The 14100-nt window shown below is 50.0% G+C and overlaps 1 protein-coding gene across 4 annotated transcripts in view; it reads right to left on the bottom strand.

Annotated features, from left to right (window-relative positions):
* add2 (adducin 2 (beta)) overlaps nt 1-14100 on the bottom strand; it is a 203090-nt gene that overhangs the window by 83709 nt on the left and 105281 nt on the right. For 3 of the 4 annotated variants that reach the window (XM_085971354.1, XM_085971351.1, XM_085971353.1), the window contains exon 3: nt 7972-8092. The gene's annotated coding sequence lies outside the window, so the exon portion shown is untranslated. Of the gene's footprint in view, nt 1-6535; nt 6649-7971; nt 8093-14100 lie in introns of all 4 variants that reach the window. The other variant, XM_085971352.1, reaches the window with a different exon arrangement.

The raw sequence follows: 14100 nt of genomic DNA, 5'->3' as shown, positions 1-14100 counted from the left end.
CGCTCCTCTAATTCTGCCCTCTTGAGCATCCCTGATTATAATCGCTCCACCATTGGTGGCCGTGCCTTCTGTTGCCTGGGCCCTAAGCTCTGGAATTCCCTGCCTAAACCTCTCCGCCTCGCTACCTCTCTTTCCTCCTTTAAGACGCTCCTTAAAACCTACCTCTTTGACCAAGCTTTTGGTCACCTGCCCTAATTTCTCCTTATGTGGATCGGTGTCAATTTTTTGTCTTAAAATATTCCTGTGCAGCACCTTGGGACGTTTTACTACGTTAAAGGCCCTATATAAATACAAGTTGTTGTTGTTGAGCACTCTCACCTGAGTCAGAAAGTTGTGGGTTCAAGTCCCACTCCAGAGACTTGAGCACAAAATCTAGTGCAGTGCTGAGGGAGCGCTGCACAATCAGAGGTGCTGTCTGTCAGGTGAGACGTTAAACCGAGGCCCCGTCTGCTCTCTCGGGTGAACATAAACGATCCCATGGCCACTATTTCAAAGAAGAGCAGGGGAGTTCTCCCCGGTGTCCTGGGGCCAATATTTATCCCTCAATCAACATCACTAAAACAGATTATCTGGTCATTATCACATTGCTGTTTGTGGGATCTTGCTTTGCGTAAATTGGCTGCAGCGTTTCCCACATTGCAACAGTGACTACACTTCAAAAAGTACTTCATTGGCTGTAAAGTGCTTTGGAACGTCCGGTGGTCATGAAGGGCGCTATAGAAATGCAAGTCTTTCATTTCTTCTGATAGAGAAAGCGGTCACACTGACTCTGGCACCTTTTGTGACAGATGGTTACGGTACAGAAATCACAGTGAGATCGGAGGTCCTGCCGTGGGAAAAGCGGCCTCTCCGACAGCCTTGGCTGCACACTGGCAGAATTCACCTGGGGCGGGGAGGAAAACATCTAAACATTATCTGGGATTTAAGCTCGAGCTCTGTGCTCTACCGCCTATCACAGCTTTCTAAAAGCTGAAATCATATAAGTGGCTCAAGAACTGCAAAGCCTCTGCTGTGTTTTCATTCCATTTGGTTTATTAAAAAGAAACACTCTGGAAAATCCGATATAAAATCAGACATTAATAACAGCTTTGGAATTTTGTTATATCTGGCCTCCTGTGTGTGACTGGACTTGAGAACATGACACATATGTTTCTGGTTTCTGAAGTAATAGGCATCTGGCCTTTGGAATTCATCAAAATATTACTACGAACAGCTCACATGTAGGTTCATGGCATAAACAAACACCCAAGTCCATCAAGTGACTGAGAACCAGGGGATTTCACCAGCCATGGGCCGTCCCTGTAAGGCAAGCCTAAAACCTATCGAGCAGGCAGGAGACTTTTTTATTTGTTCCTGGGATGTGGGCGTCGCTGGCAATGCCAGCATTTATTGCCCATCCGTAACTGCCCTTGAGAAGGTGGTGGTGAGCCGCCTTCTTGAACCGCTGCAGTCCGTGTGGTGAAGGTACTCCCAACAGTGCTGTTAGGGAGGGAGTTCCAGGATTTTGACCCAGCGACAATGAAGGATCGGCGATATACTTCTAAGTCAGGATGGTGTGTGACTTGGAGGGGAACTTGGAGGTGGTGGTGTTCCCATGCGCCTGCTGCCCTTGTCCTTCTGGGTGGAAGAGTTCGCAGGTTTGGGAGGTGCTGCCGAAGGAACCTTGGGGAGTTGCTGCAGTGCATCTTGTAGATGGTCCACACTGCAGCCACGGTACGCCGGTGGTGGAGGGAGTGAATGTTTAAGGTGGTGGATGAGGTGCCAATCAAGCGGGCTGCTTTGTCCTGGATGGTGTCGAGCTTCTTGAGTGTTGTTGGAGCTGCACTCATCCAGGCAAGTGGAGAGTATTCCATCACACTCCTGACTTGTGCCTTGTAGATGGTGGAAAGGCTTTGGGGAGTCAAAATAAAATATAAACCAAAGAAACTGGAGCAATAAAGGTTAAAAACCCCGATATGATAGCAGAGAAAACAAAAAGGAAGACTTGAATTTCTATAGTGCCTTTCATGACCTCAGGATGTCCCAAAGCACTTTACAGCCAATGAAGTACTTTTGAAGTGTAGTCACTTTCGTAATGTAGAAAACGCGGCCGCCAATTTGTGTGTATAATTTTTCTTTGCTTATTCTGCGCTGAGGAGCGTCAGTACTTGGCACTGAAACTGATCTACATTTTGCACAGTGGCATGGAGCACTCCCAAGTAGGAATAGTACTCGTCAATTGAAAGGGAACATTCCTCCACACAACTCCGACAATCTACCTTAACGCCTGACAGAAGTACGTCCCGTACTGCAGCAAGTGCGACATTGCTGAATCTCACAACATCCACACTCTGAGGAAGAGCGATAATTTAATATTACTTAGTGTTAGATTATTGACTCAGTTTTGTGCGATGAACATCTCCCCGTCAGGAACTGGGCTGAGAATGTTCAAACTCATTTTACGCAGGACCATTTTATTTCACCATTGGGGGCCGTGCCTTCAGCTGCCTGGGCCCCGAGCTCTGGAATTCCCTCCCTCAGCCTCTCCGCCTCTCTCTCCTCCTTTAAGAGGCTCCTTAAAACCAACCTCTTTGACCAACCTGTCCTAATATCTCCTTACATGGCCCGGTGTCAAATTCTGTTTGATGTCGCTCCTGTGGCCTTGGGGCGTTTTGCTATGTTAAAGGCGCTATATAAATGCAAGTTGTTACTGATGACTGTAATACCTGCCACACAAGAGACTTTTACTCTCTCAGTATGGTTTGACCCTGGCTGCAGAGGTGAAAGGGCAACTGGGAACTGTGCCACGGAATCCCCTAAATCTGGCCAATCTTTCAAGTCTGGTGATTTAGGGGTAGGGTTTCAACATGTTGGCTGGGCTGTAAAATGGACGATGCTGACTGACTGCCCGTTATGGAAAGTGCCTGGTTTTCATTAACACTGAAATCAATCGATATGAACATCGGGCGGTTTCTAGAACGGGCGGCCGATTGGCTCTAGTTTTACACCCAGGCGTCACGTTGAAAATCTACCCCTTAATGTTTAAGGCATAAGAGCAGGAGTCGGTTATTCGGCCCCTCAAGCCTGCTCCACCAGTCAATAAGATCATGGCTGATCCAATCTTGGCCTCAACTCCACTTCCCTGCCCGCTCCCCATAACCCTCGACTCCCATACCACTCAAAAATCTCTCTTTAACGGCCAGAACAAATTTTATTCAAAGAGCAAGGGCTCGATCTGTGTGATCGTGTAAAGCGGGTGATAGTGAATCGCAGCCCGTTTGACATCTCCCCCCGGTTTTATACCTACTGAAGTCGGCGAGCTGCCGACTCCCCATCGCCCGTTTCACACGGTCGTGCAAATCAAGATCTATTCCCAAGTGTTTCTCTTCTGCTGCTTTATGAGTGACCAGTTCTTGTCATTCAGGACACCATTCACAACTTCAATGGCTTCTGGTAAATGCTGCAAGTTGGAAATCTCCGTTAACAAGGTGGCTGAGGGAGGCTTGTCTGGATTCTGTTGCCAGCTGCCAATGTGACTTTGCTGGTCAGGCTGCTGGGGGAAGCGGGGCTGAGGCCGTGTGGTTTACCGGGTGGGAGGAGGGGAAGAGCTGCATTTATCTGCTTGCAGGAGATAAAACCAATCGACTCCACCCTTCTCGCTGACTGCAGCTGCAACAGCTGACCAGCTCCACCCACCCCCGAGTATGCAGTTTCCTCTGAGCTGTTACTACAAGACAAACATGTTTTTGGTTGTTAAAAATACCTCTGTTCTCTGTTTGAAGACCAAGATTTTAAATAGTGTTTCTGCAGCATTACACAGAAACTCACAAATAAAGCACGCTGCTTCGAGTGTTGGCTGTTTGAGTAGCAATGACACCGGAAACGTTTCAGTAAGTGTCCTTCCAGGGGCCAAAGCTTTACCTGTGCTTTCCCAGCGAGCCCAGATCCCACACCCCTGAGCGACCAGCTCCCATTACTCCACACTGGTCCCACTTGCTCAGTTTCTGCCTCTCTCTTACTCTGATCCGGTCAGCTATCCGTGTGTCTCCCCCTTCCCAGATACTCATCTCGCTGCCTTTCTTCTCCACCATCGGCACAAATGGATTATTTGACTGGAACGCACTTCGAAGTTCAGAAAGAACAGGCCAGCGCATCACGTCGGAATGTAGGAACGCGCCTCAGATGGAGGTAAAAGATCCCGCGGCACTATATCGAAGACGAGCAGAGGAGTTATCCTCGGTGTCCTGGGGCCAATATTTATCCCTCAACCAACATCACTGAAACAGATTACCTGGTCATTATCACATTGCTGTTTGTGGGATCTTGCTGTACGCTATTTGGCTGCTACGTTTCCCACATTATAACAGTGACTACACTCCAAAAGTCCTTCACTGGCTGTGAACAACAACAACTTGCATTTATATAGCGCTTTTAACAGAGTAAAACATCCCAAGGCGCTGTACAGGAGCGATTATCAAACAAAATATTTGACACCGAGTCACATAAGGACAAATTAAGGCAGATGACCAAAAGCTTGGTCAAAGAGGTAGGTTTTAAGAAGCGTCTTAAAGGAGGAAAGAGAGGTAGCGAGGCGGAGAGGTTTAGGCAGGGAATTCCAGAGCTTGGGGCCGAGGAAACAGAAGGCACGGCCCCCAATGGTGGAGCGATTATAATCAGGGATGCTCAAGAGGACAGAATTAGAGGAGCGCAGATATCTCAGGGGGTTGTGGGGCTGGGGGAGATTACAGAGATAGGGAGGGACGAGGCCATGGAGGAGTTTGAAAACAAGGATGAGAATTTGGAAATCGAGGCGTTGTTTAACCGGGAGCCAATGTAGGTCAGTGAGCACAGGGGGTGATGGGCGAACGGGACTTGGAGAGAGTTAGGACACGGGCAGCTGAGTTTTGGATGACCTCAAGTTTACAGAGGGTGGAATGTGGGAGGCCAGCCAGGAGTGCGTTGGAATAGTCAAGTCTAGAGGTAACTTTGGGCGATTGTGTAAAACGGAGAATATCGGATTGGACGCCCGTAGTAAACCTCTCCCCATCTTCATTCCCATTGGCTTCACTGGAATGGAAATAGGGAGAGGTGTACAACGGGCGTCCGATCCGAGAACACCCATTTCACACCATTGTCCAAACGTGACTGAGCCTGGGCCCGGCTCCTCTCCACCGGTGAGGGCAGCAGAGTCACCTGAGCTGCTCCAAGTGCTTTGTTTCCAGACTGACATTGGTGAAGGCCTGGCAATAACTGGCTTGTCATCTCACTGGTCAATGGTGCATAGGAAGAGGAGGAGGCCATTCAGCCCCTCGGGCCTGCTCCGCCACAATTAGAGCACGGCTGCTCTGCACCTCAACTCAATTTATCCGCCTTCGATCCATATCCCTTACAGGGCAGAACTTAAATTATAGAGGAGCACATTACTTAACAGAACAGAATGAGCTCCTCGGTGAAGAAACTTCAGTGGGTTTTACAGTTGAACCTTTCAACCAATCGACGTCAAGACAAAGTGAATTAATCCTCACGCCACCGCGCCACAACGGGCACGAGGTGAAGTCCTGCCACGCCCGGTCCCCATCCGAGAGGTGCAGAGCTGGTTGTCTGTCCCAGCAGGGAGGGGGGGAAATTTGGGGGGGGGGGGGGGAAATAGGAGGGGGGAGGGGGGGAAATAGGAGGAAGAGGGGGAGGGGGGAAATAGGAGGGGGAGGGGGGGAAACGGGAGGGGGAGACAGGAGGGGGAGACAGGAGGGGGGAGACGGGAGACAGGAGGGGGGAAACAGGAGGGGGGAGGGGGGAAACAGGAGGGGGAGGGAGGAAGGGGAATAGGGGGTGGAAATAGGAGGGGGAGGGGGGAAATAGGAGGGGGGGGGAAATAGGAGGGGGAGGGGGGAGGGGAAGGGGAGAGGAAAGGGAGAGGGGGAAGCGGGAGAAAGGGGGAGTGGGAAGGGGGAGGGGGGAAGGGGGAGTGGGAAGGGGGAGGGGGGAAGGGGGAGTGGGGAAGGGGGAGAGGGGGAGAGGGGGAAGGGGGAGGGGGAGAGGGAGGGGGAGAGGGAGGGGGAAGGGGAAGGGGGAGGTCCACACGTGGGTCTCTGCTGCCTATTGGTGCTTGGTGACAGGAGATACCAGCAGTGGCTGGGGGAACAGACTGAAAACCCAACCTCTCAGGCACAGCCATTAAAACAGAAAAAGGCTTGTATTTATATTGTGCCTCTCATGACCTCAGCCCGTCCCAAAGTGCTTTATATACAATGATGATGATGAAGTATCTCTGAAGTGTCGCCATTGTTGAGCTAGACGAACAAAGCAAATTAGATAAAAGGGCAAAGACAAAACGGGAGAAATTCACCCAAATACCCCCAACTAATAAAAGCAAAGTCACTCAAGTCGCTCATGGGCCATCTGGTACCCAGAAAGGTGAAGACATGTTATCCTACGGATTATAATGTGGTCCATCCAACATGTGAGCGATAACTCGCATCTTTGCGGTAATATTTTCAACAAAACAAAACCTATGTAAAACTCGCAGCAAATGAAGACTTGTCCTGGGGTGAAATACCTCAAATTCCACCGCACGATGTTCAGCATTGGAAATCTACAGACTGTCCCTTTGGCAGAGGCCTGCATCTGTCGATTACCGAGAAAGCGGCAACTGGAATTCAGCACTTGTTGCTGGACGGGAAAAGAACAGGAAACAGGGAGCAAAGTGAAATTGGATCACATAACTTTAACAGATGTGGTCACTGCTGGTACTACAGGATACAGGAGCTGTAAAAAGTAGTTCTCCCCCTACATGCATTACAATCTATGAGATTGGTTGTGTTGAAAGCGGAGTACTGTAAATGAAATGGCAGCAGGAGGGATCAGCTCTGTGTCTGCAGTGTTCTCTGAATAAAATACTTAAGATAGGATTGTTTTTGTAACTCAAAATGTCTTCAACAGCGGTCTGTCCCCACTCTGTCCCCATGCCCTCTTCTCAGAGTCTTTCTGTGATGCTGCACGAGCTGACATTCAGTCAAGGAGATAGGCAGGTGACCCGGTCACCTATGATGCTCCAAAACGGTGAACCAGCACCCCTGCTCACCACCCCCCCCCCCCGGATAAACCCACCCCACCTCACCCCCCCCCGCTCAACCCCCCTCAAACCCCTTCCCGCTCACACCCCCTCATAAACCCACCCCTTCTCCCCACCTCCCCTCGCCATCCCTCACCCCCCCCGCTCACCCCCTCCTCCCCTCGCCATCCCTCACCCCCCCCGCTCACCCCCTCAAACCCCTTCCCGCTCACACCCCCTCATAAACCCACCCCTTCTCCCCACCTCCCCTCGCCATCCCTCACCCCCTCCTCCCCACCCCCTCCCCTCGCCATCCCTCACCCCCCCCGCTCACCCCCTCCTCCCCATCTCCCCTCCCCATCCCTCACCCCCCCGGCTCACCCCCTCCTCCCACCCCCCCTCCCCTCGTCATCCCTCACCCCACCCTCACCCCCCGCTCACACCCACCCCTCCCTCGCCCCATCTACCTTTCCCTCGCCCCCACCCATCACCCCCTTGCCCCCCCTCCCCCTCATTTGTCCTCACCACCTCCCCCCCCCCCGCCAACCTGATGACTGACCCTTTGATCATTATCCCACCCTCTGTCTACATTCAGTCAAATCCTCGCAATCCCACTAATTCGGAGAGAAATTACCATTATTTTGTTTCCTGTTCAAAAATAAATTCAACCCAACTCCCCCGCCCCCCCCCCGCTTACAATCTCCCAACAACAAAGTCTCCCTTTCACCATCACAACCAACAACTGCACAGTCGTGTTTACACAAACTTATTCTGCATTTTTCATCAGTTTGTTCTCAACAATGCAACTTCGAGTGTTTCTCGATAATTCCTCTTCAGCAAACACACTTCACAACTTTCAAAAGCAGAATAACGCTTGGAAAACCAGGGCAGCACCTTCAGTTTCACAAAACGCTCATTTGGCCGAGTGTGCTTCTTCCTACCTGTGCACCGGCTGCATCTGAATGTTCTCGGCCGCTCTGTCCCCTCTTTGCAGTTGAATGACTTCTCCACAAACACTCAGTGTTGCACGGACGGTCGACTCGAGCCCAGCCCTGCAGGCACCTGCCAATCAGATAATCGCAGCTCAAGGTTTTTGCAATCGACAGCGGGGCCTTAGGGAGAATCCCACTTCCCATTTACCAGCTGCTGGTGACTTGATATAAGTTATTCAGCTCACTCGCCATAAATACGGCTTCTATCTTCGACCTCAGGGAGTGAGGGGGGGGGGGGGGCGCGGCGGAATAAACAGACCATAACTGTCGATACGCGAGGCTTACTGACCAAAGTCAAACGTCATAAACACAAATTGGTAAATAGTTACAATTAAAAGGTCTGTTTGCTCAGAAGAGCTCTCATTAGCACACAGTAAGGTTGCAGAATTTGCAGGTTTCGGCAATGCAAGCCCAGCGGGGGGAAATGCACTGCAGGCTGTGCTACTGAGCAGCACAGTACGAGGTGGCATCGGCTGGTGGGGCGCCCCAACAAACCGCCGCCTCCCCCCACTCCCCGTTCACCTTGCTCCTGCTGGCTGTCCAGTGACTTTGCTGGAAGGGGCATTTGTCCAGGCATCAGATGGTGATCGGATTGGCCTGGCGCTGATGCCCCATGCAGTTGAATAGCCTGCCACTTGGGTGAGGTGTAGGAGGGAGCCAGTACCCATGGAACGCTACCTCAGCATGAAACTGGGAGGAAACCCCCGGGGGAAGGTGACTGGCTCCTAATTCCTTTCTTTGACAAACTAAATGCCAAATTGGTCCCCGTCAATCTTTGATGTGGTTTGAAGCGCGAAAAAAGGATCAGAAAAACAGCGAACATATCCCCACCACACGAAGACTGAAGCCAGTCTAACATAACCAGGAAGAACAAGGTGGCAAAGTCCATTGCAAACCTAGTGCTGGCCAATGGCACACAATAAGGATGGCTGGGCTCAGAGCTCAACATACCACCCCATCAGTCCACTCTCAATCATCAGCAAGTGATGGAAGGTGTCATAACAGCACCGTGATAAAGTAACGAGACCCCTTCTGACATTGGGAGTTGGGACAATGGAACCAGAGTCCCTTTCTGCCTCCGATCCATGCTGTCGCCAGACTGGCTGTGCACATGCTTGGGCAAAGTATGGACAATGTCCCACTTCCAGCAATCATGTCCCGCAGCTGAAAATTTAACAACATTGTAAGAAAAGTCAACCCATGGCGGTACATACTCCTCCATTTACTGAAGTCAGCCTCAGTATAAAGGGGAGACGCCGACATCATACCCAGGCTAACCGTTCCCCAATCATTTGTGAACAAAGGAAAATATACTCTGGGTCTAAGGAGATCCAAAACTTGTCTATCAGAATCCCCTTGTACCATGAGTCATATCTCCTACTCCTTGGAGGGGCATTGTGGGCCTTTTATCTCCTTTGACTCAGTGCCCATTTCTTCCATACGCCTTTGTGATTTGCACTGGGATTTTTTTGACGTTAAAGGCGCTTTATAAATGCAGGTTGTGGTTTTGTGGCCTCTCCAAACACCTTGACCCCTTGAGACGGACAGCTCCAAGAACCCCACGACTGGAGGCACCAGTATGGAGAGGTTTGAGTTGCAGCTGATGTGACATCTTCTGTTCTCCTGTTCACCAATACCTGCCCGAAACCCATGATATCCCAGGGCTATTAGTGGGCACAGTTCACATATCAATGACTTAGATGACTACCCAACAATATGGAAAATTTCCCAGGTATGACCTGTCCACAAAAAGCAGGACAAATCCAATTACTGCCCCATCAGTCTACTCTCAATCATCAGCAAAGTGATGGAAGGTGTCATCGACAGTGCTATCAAGCAGCACTTACTCACCAATAACCTGCTCACTGATGCCCAGTTTGGGTTCCACCAGGGCCACTCGGCTCCCGACCTCATTACAGCCTTGGTCCAAACATGGACAAAAGAGCTGAATTCCAGAGATGAGGTGAGAGTGACTTCCCTTGACATCAAGGCAGCATTTGACCGAGTGTGGCATCAAGGAGCCCCAGTAAAACTGAAGTCAATGGGAATCGGGGGGAAAACTCTCCACTGGCTGGAGTCATACCTAGCACAAAGGAAGATGGTTGTGGTGGTTGGAGGTCAATCATCTCAGCCCCAGGATATCACTGCAGAGTTCCTCAGGGCAGTGTCCTAGGCCCAACCATCTTCAGCTGCTTCATCAATGACCTTCCCTCCATTATAAGGTCAGAAATGGGGATGTTCACTGATGACTGCACAGTGTGCAGTGCCATTCACAACTCCTCAGATAATGACGTAGTCCATGCCCGTATGCGTCAAGACCTGGACGACAATCAAGCTTGGGCTGATAAGTAGCAGGTAACATTCGTGCCACACAAGTGCCAGGCAATGACTATCACCAACAAGAGAGAGTCTAACCGCCTCCCCTTGACATTCAACGGGATTACCATCGCTGAAACCCCCACCATCAACATCCTGGGGGTCACCATTGACCAGAAACTTAACTGGACCAGCCACATAAATACTGTGGCAACAAGAGCAGGTCAGAGGCTGGGTATTCTGCGGTGAGTGTCTCACCTCCTGACTCCCCAGAGCCTTTCCACCATCTACAAAGCACAAGTCAGGAGTGTGATGGAATACTCTTCACTTGCCTGGATGAGAGCAGCTCCAGCAACACTCAAGAAACTCGCCACCATCCAGGACAAAGCAGCCCGCTTGATTGGCACCCCATCCCCCACCTTAAACGTTCACTCCCTCCACTACCGGCGTACCGTGGCTGCAGTGTGTACCATCTACAAGATGCACTGCAGCAACTCGCCAAGGCTTCTTCGGCAGCACCTCCCAAACATGTGACCTCTACCACCTAGAAGGACAAGGGCAGCAGGCGAATGGAAACACCATCACCTGCAAGTTCCCCTCCAAGTCACACATCTTCCTGACTTGGAAGTATATCGCCGTTCCTTCATTGTCGCTGGGTCAAAATCCTGGCACTCCCTCCCTAACAGCACTGTGGGAGTACCTTCACCACTCGGACTGCAACAGTTCAAGAAGGCAGTTTACCACCACCTTCTCAAGGGCAACTAGGGATGGGCAATAAATGCTGGCCTTGCCAGCGATGCTCAGATCCCATGAACGAATAAAAAAGGAGGGGACCGAGTGTAATATATTCAAGTTTTCTGATGATACCAAGCTCGGTGGGAAAGTAAGCTGTGAAGAGGACGTAAAGAGGTTGCACGGGGCTTTAGACCGGTTAAGTGATTGGGCAAGAAAATGGCAGATGGAGCCTAATTTGGGGAAAAGTGACATTATCCACTTTGGTAGGAAAAGCAGAATATTTTTTTTTTTTTTTTTTTTTTAAAAAAGGTGAGAGACTAGTAAACATTGGTATTCGGGGGGATTTGGGTGTCCTTGTACACGAATCACAGAAAGTTAACATGCAGATACAGCAAGCAATTAAGGCGGCAAATGGTATGTTGGCCTTTATTGTAAGGGGGTTGGAGTATAAGAGTGAGGAAGTCTTGCTCCAATTGTACAGGGCCTTGGTGAGACCACACCTGGAGTACTGGGCACAGTTTTGTTCTCCTTACCTAAGGAAGGATATACTTGCCTTCGAGGGGGTGAATGAAGATTCACTCGATTGATTCCTGGGATGAGAGGGCTGTCCTATGAGGAGAGATTGTGTAGAATGGGCCGATACTCGCTGGAGTTTAGAAGAATGAGAGGTGATCTCATTGAAAGGTATAAAATTCCGAGAGGGCTTGACAGGATAGATGCTGAGAGGATGTTTCCCCTGGCTGGAGAGTCTAGAACCAGGGGGCATAGTCTCAGGATAAGGGGTCGGCCATTGAGGACTGAGATGAGGAGGAATTTCTTCACTCAGAGGGCGGTGAATCTTTGGAATTCTCTGCCCCAGAGGGCTGTGGAGGCTCAGTCGTTGAGTATATTCAAGGCAGAGAGCGATAGATCTTTGGACTCTAGGGGAATCGAGGGATATGGAGATCGGGTGGGAAAGTGGAGTTGAGGTCGAAGATCAGCCATGATCTTATTGACTGGCGGAGCAGGCTCGAGGGGCCAAATGGCCGACTCCTGCTCCTATTTCTTACGTTCTAAAGTACTATATCCGTCTGCTTTGTGCCATGAATTCTTATCATTCATGAAGAAATGACCCATGAAGTAACACTGGGCGGCCAGCTGGTGGCGTCGTCCAAGGAGTATAAATACTCGGGCGTGGGCCCAGCTTGCTCAGGATGTTTCTGTAACCAGGAACTAGTGATGTAACTAGAATCTCCTGGTTGTGAAACAGTTGATTAAAGCCTTGTTTTAGACTCACACCAAGTGCTCAGTCGTCTTTTTACATCAATTTAATCAACTGACCTGCTCCACACTCTGAGTGGTCTTGGGAACAGACGGCTACGACTCTAACTGTAGAAGGGAACTCAGACAAGTAATCGATTCATCATGGAGAAACTACTCAGACCCGCCCGTCTCGACCTGGACCCGAATTCACTTACAGCTGCTAAGGTATGGAAACACTGGTATCGTACCTTCAGCAACTTCCTTCAGGAGTGTGGTGAGAATGTTCCTAATAAGTAACGAATGCTTGCCAACTATTTATCCCCTCATGTGTTTGACTATATCGAAGACTGTGTAGACTATGACGCCGCTATCCAAATACTACAGCAACTATATGTTAAGGCCCCAAACGAAATTTTGCTCGGCCTCTACTGGCCACAACTCGACAACAACCCGGGGAATCACTTGACGAATTCCTTCAGAAACTTCGCAGGCTCAGCAAGGATTGTAACCTTAAAGCTGTCACAGCTGAGCAGTACCAGGAGGAGTTAATTTGTGATTCCTTTATTAATGGAATTGCGTCTCCCTTCATACGTCAGCATCTGTTGGAGAATAAAACCCTCAAGTTACAGGCTGCCTATGACCAGGCAGGTTCTCTGGACTTAGCAAAGAGGAATGCAGATACCTATCTTTCACCACATGCACAGGCTGCTGCTATCACTTTTAGTGATTCCTTCGATAGGCCTCGGGTGGAAGCCCTCACTGATGATGACTCCAACCTGGCTGATGACAACCCTACCCTAGGAAGCCTTCACTGATGGCGACCCTGCTCTAGCGGCATCTTGGCAATCTGGAAGGAAGTGTTTCTTCTGTGAAGGTGCGTTCCACTATAGGAAATGTTGTCCTGCTCGTAACGCAGTCTGCAATCATTGCAGCAAGGTCACTTTTCTAAAGTATGCCAGTCAAGAGCCGCTGTTAGTAAGAAAGGCCACTTTTCTAAGGTATACCGGTTGAGAGCCCATTAGTTTTGCAGCTGCTATCTATAAAACTACTCCTCCCCCAAGAACCACTACTAAGGTTACAGCTGTCAAGGGTAAAACTGCCTCTCCTCTCATCACTGCTGTTTTTCCCCAAAGTCTGTCCCATGCAGCCACGAAGGTTTCGGTAAATGGACACATTTTGAGTGCACTAATCGACTCATGCAACTCTGACAGCTGCATTAGTGAGCGGGCTGTCAGTAAATTAAAACTGCGTATTTACCCCTCGGACAGGGAAATTGCAATGTCTCTGACGACACTGACCACCAACTCTTCCGGCTTTTGTCTTGTCGGCCTTATTCTCAATGGCCGCACTTATTTCTCCACCCGGCTCGGGGTGCTCAAAAACCTATGCAGTGATGTGCTCCTGGGACAGGATTTCCAGAAACAACACAAGACTCACTTTCGAGTTTGCAGGGTCAAAGCCGGAGCTTACTATTTCCAAAGTACCGTTTTGTGCGCTTTCGGCGGCTTCGCTCGACGAGCCCTCCTTGTTTGCCAATCTTTCCCCCCGATGTAAGCCCATAGTCACTAAATCACGACGTTTCAGCCAAGATGATCGATCCTTTATCAAGGCAGCAATCTCTCGCCTTCTAGCTGATGGTATCATTGAGCCATGTTCATCTTCCTGGCAGGCTCAAGTCGTCGTTAAAAATCCTCTGAAGCAACACAAGAAACGTCTTTGCATCGATTACTCGCAAACTATTAACCAGTATACCGACCTGGATGCCTACCCACTACCACGCATCGA

This window comes from Somniosus microcephalus, chromosome 30 (genome assembly GCF_052327205.1).
Source record: "Somniosus microcephalus isolate GS21.2 chromosome 30, FLI_Smic_1.0, whole genome shotgun sequence".
Classification (NCBI taxonomy): domain Eukaryota; kingdom Metazoa; phylum Chordata; class Chondrichthyes; order Squaliformes; family Somniosidae; genus Somniosus; species Somniosus microcephalus.
This window is presented reverse-complemented; position numbering and strand designations above follow the sequence as displayed.